The sequence below is a fragment of the Canis lupus genome, chromosome 14, assembly GCF_048164855.1.
Source record: "Canis lupus baileyi chromosome 14, mCanLup2.hap1, whole genome shotgun sequence".
Taxonomy (NCBI): domain Eukaryota; kingdom Metazoa; phylum Chordata; class Mammalia; order Carnivora; family Canidae; genus Canis; species Canis lupus.
In genome coordinates, this window is record NC_132851.1 from 31,908,221 (window position 1) to 31,922,835 (window position 14,615).

Sequence of the window (14,615 nt, forward strand, 5' to 3'; positions counted from 1 at the left end):
GGACCTTCCTTAAGCAGAGGACTGAACCAGTAAGGACATGGAGCGCTGTTCTGTGAGAGGATAAAAGGCTTCTGGGGGACAAGCTTCAGGGGGTCCCTGAGGCACTTCCTCCTTCATTCTTTCTTTTTTCCCCATTCTCATAAATAATTTGATTCATAGTAAAAGACACACAACATCAAGGTTGCCATCCTCACTATTCTTAAGTGCACAGCTCAGTGGCTTTATGCGCATTCACATGGCTGGGCAGCTATCCCTGGTGGCCACCTCCAGGACTCTTGTCATCTTGCAGAGCCAAAACTCTGTCCGGATGCACTGTGCATTCCCCCCATCCCCTGCCCCTGGCCGCCACCATCCTAGTTTCTTTCTGAATCTGACCACTCATGAAGTGGAATCATAGAGTCCTTTCGGGCCTGGCTTATTTCAGCTGGCCGAATGTCCTCAGGGTCATTGCCTTACCATGTGTCAGAGCTCCTCTCCTCTTTGGGGCTGAATAATGCTCCACCATACGTGAGCCCCACATTCTGTCCTCCTGTGCAGTCGTCCATGGACACTTGAATTGCTTCCACCTTTTGGTGACTATGCAGCTCCTGCTGCTGCTGTAAATATGGGTGTTCTTCACTCTTATTTTAAAAGAAGAAAAAAGAGGCTTTGCTTCTAGAGAGGGACACTGACTTTGGCAAGTGTCTGAACTGTCTCCAGAGAATGACTCCCCGTGCAGGGATGGGTGGCTCTGAATGGCCTGCGGGTGACTCTGGGAGCTTGCTGCCTCAGGGAGCCTGTGTGTGTTTGGAGTGAGGAGTTCTGGAGAGCAGGACCCCCCCAAAGAGCTATAATAATACTGTGATTTTCCCATAACAAAGCATGACATCCTGAAGAAAGGGAACTTCTCCCTCTGCATGTGGAGGAGCTGCTGCCCCTGCCCCCCACCAGGGCATCAGTGGGCATCCTGGGGCATCACACTCTGTGCCAAGGGGCAGAGAAGGGTGCCTGCGGTGGCTCGAGCAGGATCCAGATTGAAGAGGGTGGGTGAGCCAGACAACACCACACAAGTGTTGGTGTCCTGGCTCTAGGGCAGCTTACTCCTTGTCTGGCCATCAGAGACCTTACCTGTAGAACAGGGATGAGGATGGCAGGAGCCAGCTCACCGGTGGTTGCCAGGATGACTGTGATCACCTATCCAAAGCTTGGATGTCACCTCACAAAAGATTTACCGTCATTATTATTAGGATTATTTCTTGCTTTTTTTTGAGAGACTATAGAAACCACACCTGACTGTGTCCATTCGACAGATCAATCACTGCAGGTTATTAGACATATTCTAGGAGGTGAGAGAGCAGAAAAGTGTGTTGGTTTTTCATGAAAAACTTAGAATTATTGGATGGCTACATAAACCCTAAGCAGAGGACTGAACCAGTAGGGACATGGAACGCTGTTCTATGCAGTAAACCTACTGCAAGGCCATGAAGGGGGTACATTTTCTACTCATAAGCTCATCTCTCCTCCTTGGCAATGGCCCCTTGAAGCCGGGAGCTGGGTCTCATTCACCCTGCACCCTTCCTGCCCAGTATAGATCTGCCGCAGAATGGATCCCAGCCACGCCAAAGGGCGTCTGGGCCTGGGCCCTCCCCTAAATGCTGATCCTAAATGATTTTGACCTTGCTATAAAGCAGCAAGCCCTGCAGTAACCAGCAGGGATTTTTCCTGAGAGAAGCTTCTCAGATGCAGGCACTCTGAGGGCTGAACAAATACACCTCCGTTGAAGGCTGGAGATTTGGGGCCACAGGGAGAATTTGGTAAAGTTGCTGGGGATTTTGAAGCTTTCTGGGGATCAAGTCATCCAATGGGGATTCTTGGCGACCAGCGTATCTGGAGCGGGGCCTAGATCCCGAACATCCTATCAGGAAGGAGATTTGCAAACACCTGTCCCATTCATTCCGAGCTCAGGGATTTCTGTGTCTCCACATAGAGAATCAGGGCTGCTTTCCAGCTAGGTTGCTCCTGACACCTGTGTGTTTCCCCAGCAGTGAGGATGGGCAGTTTTTCTTCTGGCAAGCCAGGGGGGGTGGGTGCCCTGTGTGGAAAGTCAGATTTTCCTGAGGCCTGGCTCACTATCGGGCACCATGTGCCCCCTCTGCCCACCATGCATGGCATGCTGGGAAGCACACAGGCCTTAAGGTTTCCGATCCCAGCTTTGCTATCATCACAAGTCAATTAACCTCTCTAAACCTCATCTGAAAGGAATGGACCCCAGTGGACCAAGGACCCAGGCAGCGCCATTCCCATCTTTTTCTCACTACCCAGGACTTCAAGACGGGCCCCACCACACCAGCAGCTCTTTTATCCTCTTCCTTGACTCGACCTGCTCCTGAGGCTTGCACACTCTTCCATCTCCCCTTAGAGAAATCTTCCTGAGACTCGAAGTCCCAACCCCTTTGTGAAGCCTTCATACCTGCCCAGCTTGAGCAGAATCATGGCTCCCTTCTTTGTGGCCCTAGGTTCCTTTGCGAATCCCACAGGAGGGCATTTTTCCTGGAGTGCCCAGCACCTGGCATTGTCTGTGTTGCTAGCATTTCTAGAGTTGAGGCATTTTTGACTACAATCCAGCCCAGTGGTATGACAGGGTTCTCTAGCTCATTAGATTTTTGCACACCCATGTAGGTGCACAAATGCAATTTAACATTTAATTTAATTCGACATTTCCATTATTACCAAAACAGATCTTATAAATGTCAAACACTCACCATTCCTGCTGATGAGAGGCCATCCCTATCATCTGTAGGAATTGCAGACACTGAGCCTGTGACATCATGGACCTTTGTTGGTGGCTTAGCAGAATACACCATCATTATGTGCCCCTCGTCAAAGCAAATTTCCTGTCTGTTTTGTTCCCTGATATCACAGAAATGTGATTTATAACAAAAGAGGCTCTTTTCAGAATTTGGATGCAACCCCAGAATTGAGGACAAAGGATAAGCCTGACCCCTCACATTCAAAAGAGAAGTGTGAGTCCATCCATGGAGGGAAGAAGGACCCGTCCAGCGACCTAGCGATTTATGGGGGAGGGTCAGTGGGTAAGAGAGCTGGGCTCCAGGAAACCATGTGTAGAGACAAGGGAGGCATGTGTTAAGGACAGGAGGGAGGCAGCTGACCATCCAGACAGATGCTTGGGAAGCTCAGTGGCTTGCAGAGTACAAGAACTCACAAGTTCCATTTTCTTACTTCTGGTTTCCAAGTCAGCCCTGATGGATGGCACTGGTGTGGGATGGATGTTTAACTATTATCTGAGACCATAATTATTCCTGAAAGTGACCTTAGAGCTAATGGCTCTACCTGAGATGGAATTCAGGGGTGGGGAAAGGAGGGATGATAGACTATGTCTGAGGCAGGCTATATGGTAATTGTACCCTACCAAATTTAGCTGTTCAATAAGCAGATTAATTACCCCAAAAAGTGACCATCTGAGACCATGCCCCCAGAGTGGTTCTCTCTATACTTCCAACCTTAGACTCTGGGTTACTCAATCTTCCAGCGTATTTCTATATGGCGTGCATCATTTTGCAAAGTATGCAAAGTTTTTGGCTCTATCCTAAACTATGACTACAGTACCCACTGTTGCTACCGGCCACCTTAGGCTCTGAGGATGCCCAGATGAAATGGATTGTCCCAGTGAGCTCAGGCCAGCATGGGAGAAATATGACCCAACAGTGGCAGAAGCACCTGGGCAACAGAGTGTTTTGAGACAAGTCCTGAACCAAACCTAGAACGGGCAGGAAAAGTATTTTTCTAAGCTCTTTCCCTTTCAACAAGTAGGAATTGTCAGGGAAGAGAACAGAGTGCATGCGCTGACCTGGAGGCAGGGAAGTCGTAGAGTTTTGGGGGGAAGGGGAACTGCGCCATATGGCTGGGACCAGAAGTGCAAGGGGAGGAAATGAGAAGGTATAGGATGGTGGGTTGTCCCTAGATGCCATGTCTTCCCTTAGGGTTTGCTCCAATTGCCTTCTCGTGGAGGTCGGTTAGTCCCACCTACTCTAGACAGAACTAGGGAGGTGCTTGGCATGTGAGATGGCTTTGCTGAAGAACGTGCTAGCAGCCCCGTGGAGACCAGCTGGTGTGGGCTGGGAAGAAGAGCAAGGATGCTAACCTAGAGCTTGGGAAAGTAGACGGGCTGCAGCTGCGTTCATCCCAAGGGAGACAGGACTGAGCTACTCGTGGCATGGGATGGATAGGGTCCACAAGCAGGCACTACTGATCCCATTCAGAGGACAAGAGGGGTTTTTCAGAGTATAGGAAATGTATTCATGGGCTCAAAATTAAGTAAAATCATTTAATTCTTAATCCTGTGGCCTTTGAACAGGAGCAGGTGAGGAAGTGGTCCAAAGAAGCAGAAAAGCATAGAACTGGAAGGAAAACTAAATATAATTTCATCCGCATGAGCAGGAGCTGATTCGTCAGTGAACCCACACATTTAACTGAGAACCTTCCTTGTGTTTAAGAATAAAGTAGAGGAGACTTGTGCATGTGAAACTGGACCCCGTCTTTGGTTATTTCCATTGGTGACTCAACCTTTCCAATTCTCTATGATATGACCATTATTTTCCTGTTATCGGATTTCTATCCTAATAAAGAATGGCAATATGGCCTGTGCAGTCCTAGTGTGAATGTGTTACCTGCACACATGGGTCATCTCTCTCCCCGATGGTCTTCAAATTATCCTGAATTGTAGAATCTCAATGATACTCCCTTGACCCCACAAATAAGGTTTTTTTTTTTTTTCCCTTCTTCTTCTAGAAAGTTGTGCATTCAGAAATGAGCTTCGGTAGCAGCGAGCCGGGTGTCAAGAGGGGAAAATCCACTGTTCATTTTGCTAGTCATTACTTTTTAATCTCAGTATACTTGCACCTCTAATTGGCATCATAAAATGTCTCTTGAGAGAGAGAAGCCCAAAACACTTAATAGCTATAATGGTCCTGGATAAAAATAATGAGCTGAAAAAAAAAAAAAAAAGCCCTGAGTTTAAAAAATATGTTTTTCCTTAAATGGTAAAATCCATTAGAAATAAATGGAAAGGAGCTCACATTCAATGCACACTTTTTCTGGGCCAGATGAATTGCATGGTTCACTCTCAAAATAATTGTCAAAGCAGGATTCTAAAGTAGATAATATTTGTAAAAGGGCCAAATCGAAGCTTGAGACATTTTAGTGGCATGCCCAGGGTTAAGCTGCTGTAATGCAGACCTGTGTGTCTCCATGGCAAATGCTCTTTCCATGACCTGGATTGATTCCAGGCAGGGCCGTGGTGACATGGCAGGTTTCTAGTTTGCGGGTTTAGCTGCAGTGGAAAAATTTAGGATGAATGCAAGAAGAACTTCCTGATTATTAAATGGTGGGATGGATACAAAAACCATAGGTGGCTTTTCTTATGATTTTGGTTATGTCTGTAGGGGTTTTTGCTAGAGCCAGTTCCTTATACCATGGTTTGTGCCCTTACACTGTGGTACCAGGGGAACCATATTATACTAGTTACTAATTATGGGTTAGGCATCGTCATATTAGATATTTTCCGAGATGACTCTGCTCTTACAGACTCTATGAAGTAGGTGTTATAATTTCCATTTACATAATAAGGAGCTTGAATCTCAGAGACACCAGCAGACTTGCTCAAGATCAGCTCATTTGAATACCCACTGTCTGCCCTAAGCATTTGTATCCTTTGTAGTCAGGAGGGTCTGACTATGCACTTTTCTCCCACTATGACAGAAAGACGAATGGAATGAGCTCACCACTTGTCCCTCAGATCTTTGCTTTCTAAGACCAAGATGGCATCAGTTCAATGACAGTTTCCAAATACTAAGACAATGTCAGGAGATGCGACGTTGACCTATTTACCAAAGCAGACCTGGGTAAGATGCTGGTGTTGGGAGTGAGGGTTCAAGGAAGGACCTTCTGATTTGTTTGCATCCAAGGATGACACCTACAGCTTTCTCATGGGACGTGTACTCTTCAGTAGGTCAGAAGGGTGTCCATTACCTTGGTGCTGGCCCAAGGTGGGTGTACACTAGAAGCCTCTCTTCCCACCTCCTGGACTCACCTATTGGGTCCTAGTTAATCATTTCTCTTTTCCCTAGTCCTCTGCCACCAGGATCTCTCCACTGGAATTCGTCCTCTATTCTGCTGCCAGGCTAATCTCTCTCTATATATATATATAAAAGAATAAGAAATATATGCATATTTCTTATTTAATAAATGCATCCTCCTTCTGGAAAAGCTGGAAGATACAAAAAAATTATCTCAGAGGAAAACCAAAATTAGATTTTAGTCTACCTCCTTCTAATTTTCATGATGTGAACATTTTCTATGATATCTGGAATTAAATATCAGTTGTTACTAGGGCTGCTGGTGTCCAATGAGATAAACACCAGAGGACAGAGCCAACATTGTTCCTCCCACGTCCCCTACCCAGAGGGAATTGGGACCTGAGACATTAAAGTTAAGTGTCTTCCCACATGTCCTGCCTGAGAGTCCCTAAATCAGGTGGAAAAAGATTATTATTTGTTCAAACTATTTTCTTGAATTCATCCATGCAAGAAAATTGTATTTCCCTCTGATAGAAGATTTAGCAATCTAGTTTGTTTTGGCCAATAAAAATGTAAGTAGAAGTGGTGTGCACCAACTCTATGGAATGGTGTAAGATGTTTTCCTATCCCTCTTTTGCCTCTCTTATCAGTGGGGTTTGTCCTGAATAGGGGCTTCATTCCTTAGTTCCGGAATGAAGATGTGTGGAGCACAGGTGTACTCCATTTGCAGCTTGATGTGAACATAACTCGTGAGCAAGAAATAAATCTTTGCTGTTGTACTCCACCAAAATTTGGGGAGAGTGATTGTTCCCTTAGGCCAAGCCTACGCTGATTGCTGCTCTTCTGTTGTGTCATGCAAGATGGACACACATGCTCTGGGCAGCGCATGTGGCTCAAGGAGACATGGTAGTTGCGAGGATGCAATGGTTGGGCGTGTTCTTGTTAAAGTGGAAATCAGGGGACAACCAAGAAGATGAGATACATTATTGACAATGTGAGCTATCATTTATCTAGGGCTTGTTGTGGGCCAGGAACCCTGCTGAAAGAGATTTCAGGCATGAAGTCATCAGATCTCCCCTCAAGTTCTAGAAGGCAGATGTCCATTCTTTGCCACATTTTTGATGAGGACCCTGAGGGTAAGGAAGTTAGTAACTTCCACACTCACTAGTCCAGACAGAGTAGAGGTGTGATTCAGACACAGGCTTCTCACACCGACTCTGCCCATGCCAACTCATAGGGTGGACTCCTGACCAGGTTACCCCCGTGGCTGCCCATTCAAAGGTGGCTCCCAACTGAGACTGAGTGGGGAAGGACGTGATGGTGGCGAGGTTTGTTACAGCACATGGCTCCACTGGTAGACCAGAAAGCACTGACCTTCCTTCTTTCATTCTAAGGGAAATCCCTCTAAGAAATGTACGGTGGGTTTGTGACAGCTGCATAAATGCAGATCTGAAGTTCTAGGTGAGGCTGGAACATGCAGAAATTTGAATTATATTCAAATATAATTTGATATTTGATATAATCATATCCTCGAGATTTTTTTCTGAATTTAAAAGGAAAGCAACTCCTATTAATTCTAATTAGCTGGAGTGCAGCTGGAAGGAATCCAACTGGATCTAGCGTAGGCAAGAGGGACAATTACTGAGATGATCCTGGGGTAGTTCCCAGAACCAGGAGACGGGAACACGGTGGGGCTTCACGAATATTGGACGCCAGAGCCTGAAACACAGCAGGAATCTTTCTAGCCTGCTCCTGGCTCTGTTTCTCTTTGGGAAACAGTTCTTTCTTCTCTCTTTCAACCTCCTCCAGCTGCCGTCAGTTCTCAAGCTCCCATACCTTCTGTTTCAGCCACCTGGAGAGAGACGGCTTAGTTTCATTTCCAAAACGCTGGGGAAGGACTTTGATTTGGTGCATTTTACCCAAGTGTCCACATCGATCAACTGTAGCCTGGACTGTGGTCATGCTACACTGACAAAGGAGCTTTTGTGCTACTGGATCGATTACATGGGAGGTTCCAGAGGAAGGTCTCAGGGGCAGAGGAGGCAACCCCAGAAAGTCATGGTACACATGCGAGCTAGAGGAAATGTGGACAAAACACAAAATTGTAATGAACTTGGAGAATATAAAGGATCCTGCCTCTCAGAGGCAACCAGCTGAACTATCCTAAGTATAGTTCTCTATTATATTTTTTAAAATTTTTTTCAAATACGTGTTCTACTACCTGGCTGAAACCGGTCACATAGACTAAGTGGGAGCAAAGTTAAGAGAGACAGATTCTAGGTCTTAGGTGGAAGATGATACAAAGAGATGTTTAAGGTCAAATAATACTCAGCTTTGATGAGTTCATGGGTTTTTCCAATTAAAAACCCAAGCCCAAAGCAAAACACAGAAATTCAGAACATTATGTATGAATTTAAAAGTTGTGATGCATATACTTACACCAAAGAATCTCTTTAACACGCTAAACTTAACATACCACCCCCTTGGTCAACATTTTGTGACCTCTGGAATAAAACCCAAACCCTGACACAGCACACACAGTCTTCTAACAGCTGGCCTCTGCCCTTTTGCCCTGCTTCCATCTGAAACTTCGAGGTGGATTCTTCACTGGTTCATTTATTTACTTACTCATTCATCACACATTTACTAAGACACACACTGGAGGTACAGAAATGAGCAACACACCTTCTTTTTGCTCCGGGAGCTTACAGCCTAGCAGCACAGGAGAATGAGTAATCCAGAAAGATCTACAGGACGGTAAAAGCCATGATAAAGAGAAACCCCAAATGCCTGCGGTACAACCTTTACAACCTTGTGGACTTTTTTTTTTTTTAAGATTTTATTTATTTATTCATGATAGAGAGAGAGAAAGAGAGAGAGAGACAGAGACAAGACAGAGACACAGGCAGAGGGAGAAGCAGGCTCCATGCAGGGAGCCTGATATGGGACTCGATCCCAGGACTTCCAGGATCACACCCTGAGCCGAAGGCAGACGCTTAACTGTTCAGCCACCGAGGCATTGCCTTGTGGGCTTTTATAGGGCAAAAGTGGGGAAAGCCAGGTTGCAACTCAATTTGGGTCACAGAACCAAGAGCTGCTAAACTCCAGCCTCTTCCTATTCCATTTTTTTTTCTAGGAAATCAGCACCTGAGACGTTATACCACCTCCACTGGGGCTCTTGGTTCCTCTTTGCTGCCCGTTACTTTAGACTCGTCTGGCTCCAGAAGAGAAAGTGGCATAGAAGGAGTAGAACCTCTGTCTCATGGCCCCTTCCGCCCTCCCAACCCCCGCACCTGTTCCAGCTCACGCTGGCCACGGCATGGCACCCACTCCCCATTTCTTCCGACCCCTCTGCTCCGTGTTCCTCGCCCACTAAATATCACTAGGTTTAACGAGACAGACCTGTCTGCAAATGCTTCTGGGCCATTATGTGATTGTCAAACTGACATTTCACTTTTCCAGCTGTTGAGCTACCTTCTGCGTGTGTAATTGCAAAAAGGATCTTTTTTTTTTCCTTTTGGGTCCACTGCTTATTTAATAATGGAGCCACAATAGGAAAATGGGTCTAGTCAGTGAAATTAATTCTGGAGAGCGCTTAATACCTCTGTCGAGAGGTGTCTGCACCCAGGCCGCCCTGACTGTGGCAGAGAGAAGAGACTCCTGATCCTCAGAAGGACAGGGGGCTGGGCAATCAGGTCGGGAGTCGGGCGGGTCCCTGGAATCTGGCATCGGGTGTGTGTGTGTGTGTGTGTGTGCACACGTGTGCATGCCTGTCTGGATGTGTGCTCCTCTGTGTATCCGTGTGCGTGTGCAGATATGTTTACATAGATACTCGTGGGACTGAGGATGTGTGTGCGTGGAGGTAGTTGTGCATCACAGATGTTTTAGGCTGAGAAGAATTCATTCATCCATATGTTTATTCATCAACAGCAAAGCATATCGGATTCTGATGCTGTGCCAGGTTCTGAGCTAGGCCTGGGGATTTCAAAACAAGTAAGGTAGAGATTTCTACGCTCAAGCGATACACAGAGTCAAGAGCAAGGTTTCTCAACCTTGTCACCATTGGCATTTTGTTGGAGGGTGGGGGTGTTTTGAACATGTATCAGATGTTTAGTAGCCTTCTTGGCCTCACCCAGTAGGTGCTCGTATCAACCCCCAACTCCCAGCTGAGACCATGAAAAATGTCCCCTGGCCAATGTCAAATGTCAGCTAGGAGGCACAATCACCCCCGGCTGAGAAGCCCTGTTCTAAAAAATGTTGAAGCAGGTGCTTTTGCCAGCGTAAAGGGAGTGCTAGGATTGAGATTTACGCTGATGCTTTGGAGCGGAGGAGAACATGAGGTGCTCTGTTCTTGTCCATGAGGGGGTGAGGAAGCATGAGGGGGAGCATAGGCAGGTGATCCCTGGTGACTTTGACTTCCTGGCATGCCATGCTCAGCACTCAGACTCTTCCCAGAAGGCTGCGCTGGGTGCTCAGGGTGCGGAGAGCCTGCGTACAAACCCAGATCCCAGTTAGCTCACTACTTGGGGCAAAGTGCGGGGACTATCTCATGAGTGAGTGGAAGAACCAGTGTTTCCCTCTGGGGGGGAGTCTAGGGTAGGGGTACAGAGCACAGGGGATACAGAGCCCAATGCAACATCACTGGGGTCCTGGGAGAGGGAAAAAGGGAGTAAGATCAGGGAGGGGATCCTGAAATGGATTCAGATATGGATGACTTCTTGGGAAGGCGAGGGCTGCTTGGGACCATCCTCTGGGCAGTTTTTTTCCAGAAAGCCGACTCTCCAAACACACCTTCCCGTTTGTCACAGACAAGTGGACAACACATGGTTCCTAGCAGGTGGCCGTGAACTTGAAGGAGGGCTGCGTAAATCCCAGCCCTCCCATCCAGCCCAGGTCTGGTGGGGGCTCTCCACTTCCTGACGGGCCCTGAGATAAACTCGTGTAGCGACGGCCCACTGGAGAGCCACCACACCTGCCCTCCATCCTGTTTCAGGCTCTCTGTCTGCTTCACAACCTGTTTCTGCCATTAGGGCTGAGAGAGCCCTTCCCCTTTGCTTCGGTGACTCCTCTTTCTGAATACTCTGGCGATGATGTCACTTCATGAAAGTTTGGCTCTCAGGGCCTGCGAGCGGCAAGGCCACCGACGGAGGGCAGGGGGCAAGTGTGACCCTTGAGTCCTGGAGTGGGGACAGATGGGTCCTCATGAAGGAACTTCTTAGGGAGAATGGACTAGACTTTCTGTTTTCGTCCTCATTTTTATGACATAGAGATGTCAAGTTCCCAAAAGAAGATGGAGTAAGGATCACTCCCTGTGTCCCTTATTGCAAATGGGTTCCTGTCTAATTCAAGTATAGCACTTAGGTTTTATATATGGTAGATGGATAGGGTGGGTGACAGTGGATTGCTCAAGGAGATCCTTGGCCTGGATGAGAGGTTCCCATTTCCCCTGTGGGGACGCCATGGACACTGTCAGCCCGTCCCCTGGGAGGGGAGGGGACTGCCCCCTTTGGAGCTTCTGAGAGCCATACAGCTCACTTGGGTCTGAGCAAGGATGGGGAGACCCCACAGGCCTGAGAGAGCTGAGCTATGCATAGGGAGACCACATGGCTTCATGTCTGTGCCTCCCCCCAGGGACCAACACCCTCGGGCACACACCAGGTGCTCAGATAACACTGCCCTAAACGGAACAAGCTCCTCTAGTCCAATCCACGCCACTAACTCCCTCTGTGATTTTGGGAACACCCCACCACTCCCATCTGTGAAGTGGGGATCTTAATATCGACCTTGGAGTATTTTAAAGATTCAAACTTTAAAAGGACACACAGACGAAAGAAGGAAAGGGTAGGAAGCTGCCTCTCTGTTGCCACTTCTCGAATATTCCAAATGTGAATTTAGAGGCTCAAAGTGCCAGTTTTCCCACGGGCATTGTTCAGTTCTAATAGTGAGCTATGCTGTACAAACATACATTATCCCTCTGGGGCTCAGCAAAGCTATTTGCATCTTGAGTGAAAAAAAGAAAATGTAGCTTGTAAATATTTTAATTTTTCCTGAACTGGCTTTTGTGTCAATAAAGGTTGTTCAGAACTCTCCGGGATGATGGGACTCAGAGACAGTGCTTGGAGAGAGGGCAAGAGGTCATGGAGCAGAACTTTGTCCTCTTCAGGTCAGAAGTTGCTGACCTCTGGTTCTCCATCCCTGGCCTCCCTGCCTCTGGGGATCTTTCTCAGGGACCAGGCCCCTCTCATTCCACCCACCTGGGCAGAGGTAAGGCACAGGCCATGGGATGAACCCTCTGAGGTCTCTAATTTAGAATCTTGGGACTGGCTGCTCTCATTCTCGATCCCTACCAGGCCCTTGGCAGTTCCCCATTTACTCATTTATTCATATATTTAGTTAATGAATTTTTTTCAGGTGCCTATTCTGTACCAGGCCTTGTTCTAGTAGGTAGGGTCCATTAGTGAAAAGAACAGTTGAATAATAAATGTCTGTGCAACAAAAGCACATATTGGTGACAGGCCATCCTGGAAAGTCCTTCATTCTCCATTATTTCTTTGCAGCTGGGGCCATGTATCCTCTCCTGTGCAAACCCAGCTCCCTCCCTTCTAGTCCACCCACAGAACCAGCAGAAAGCTCCTTCTCAAACACTGATCTGACCCTACCAGGCCTTGCAGCCCATATTCCAACAGCGCCCTGTGGAGGATGGTACAGAGTCTGCATTCCTGGCTTGCCATTCAAGGTCAACCGTCACTGGATCTCCGGGTCTGTCCTGGTGTCTCCTCAGTCCTGGTTCCCTCCTCTACATTCCCATGACACCTCGTATGTGTCTCTGTTACTGGGTCCCTCTTCCTGCAGCGACGCAAGGACTCCCAACCACTGATCTCTAAAAGGGGCTTCAGGACTGATACCAGTACCTTTGATGACTTCTGGAGGCAGAGATCTACTAACCCAGCTGCTGGGCTGCGGGAGGGTCGCTGGGGTCCTGGTACTACATCAAGGGCCAGGTTTGCTAGTAGGAAATAACTAATACAGTGGGGTCAGGAGGCAGCATGACCTAATATGTAGACCAGATCCCACTGCTAACTAGCTCTGGAGTGACTGTGAATAAGCCACTTCAATCCCTTCATCTGGGAAGAGGGACTGATGATCCCCACCTGGAATGGATTTCACGGACATGGAATCCAGTGACTTTTCCAGATGGTGGGCAAAAGGGTTCAGTTTCTTCCTCTCCGCAATGGAAAACTCAGTAGAGTTTTGGGGATGAATAGAGCTAATATGTAGTCTTTAGCTCATGGAAGGTGCTCTATGAACAAGAATTACTATTGCATAATTTTGTGTGTTGGCTTGATGAACATTTCACATTTTGCCATTTGTCTGAGCCTCCATAAGCCACAGGATCCTTTAGGAAAGTCCTTAGCACTTCTTTTGGGGTCTCCCCAACGGGTCCGGCATTCACAAGAGCTACCCTGATTGTGTCTGAAGTAACAGGACAAGTCTTGTCACTTATTTACTATAAGCCACCCTGGGTCTGAGCTAGGACTAGTTCTATTCATGTGTATCTTCTTCCATTCTGCAAATTTTGGGTGGAGGGATGGATTTCTTTTCCTGGCTGCGTCTAAACCACCACTTGGCACCTAGAATTTGCTCCATCCGAGCTCATTAGGTCAACACACTCATTCTCAAGTTCCATTTCAATCTGAATTCGGCTGTGACTCACACCCGCCAGGGCTCTCTGGTAGACTTTGCATGCCCGTGTGTGGGTTTGGCGGTCACGACCACCTGCAGGTCAGATGTTCTTAGCCTTCATCTGATGGAGGAGGAAATGCATCTGAGGAGAAAGGCTCCTTCCACCAGGCCCTGCTCTTCCAGAGAGGAGGCAGGGCAGACAGGAGTGGTGGGAACCGGTGGGACAAGGCATCTCTGGTGCCTGCATCTCTACCCCGGGCCCTGTCCTTGGTTTGCAAGCCAGGAACGCACAGGAGGCTGGATCAGGAGCCAAGTTGAGTATATTTTCTGGGTAGGAATGATTTGGGTCTCTTCATTTCTGTAACCGAATAAAATGCATTGGTTTTCTCACCCTGGTGATCACGGTTTTCATTTTTTCTTTGAAAATGCTTCTGGAGCAGTAGCCACTTGAGAAGATTTATTGCTAAAATGAAAACTCCAAGAAGGTGAAATTAGAAACCGTCTGTTGGGGTGGAATGTCATTTCTTGTTGGGGAGCAGGTCTGCTGCTGGGGAATGCCGTGGCTTGGGGGTGGAAATGAGGGAAGGGGTGAGGGGGAGACCCCAGCTCCAATGACCACAGTGATTGGCAGAGTCGTGAGGCTTTCTCGGCACCCCCCCTCCCCCCTGCACACACACGCAAGAAGGTTATATGTTGTCCTACCCCTGTCCTCAGGCTTTTGTCTTGGGAGAGAATGGAAGACTCGTACAAAGCCAGCAGCTGTCTGGAAATAGATATGTGATATGATCCCGAAAAGAGAGACAGTGGTTGGCCTTTAGGAGAAAGGTAGGAGGCATGAGCAGAGAGGAGCTTCTGGAA

At 47.6% G+C, this 14,615-nt stretch overlaps 1 long non-coding RNA gene across 1 annotated transcript in view; it reads left to right on the forward strand.

Moving 5' to 3' along the window:
* The window catches only part of LOC140603871 (uncharacterized), a 61,541-nt gene extending 51,954 nt beyond the window's left edge, over positions 1-9,587 (forward strand). Inside the window, exon 8 of the long non-coding RNA XR_012006848.1 lies at positions 9,211-9,587. This is a non-coding gene — a long non-coding RNA (uncharacterized lncRNA). The remainder of the gene's footprint in view (positions 1-9,210) is intronic.
* Positions 9,588-14,615: the final 5,028 nt, after the last annotated feature.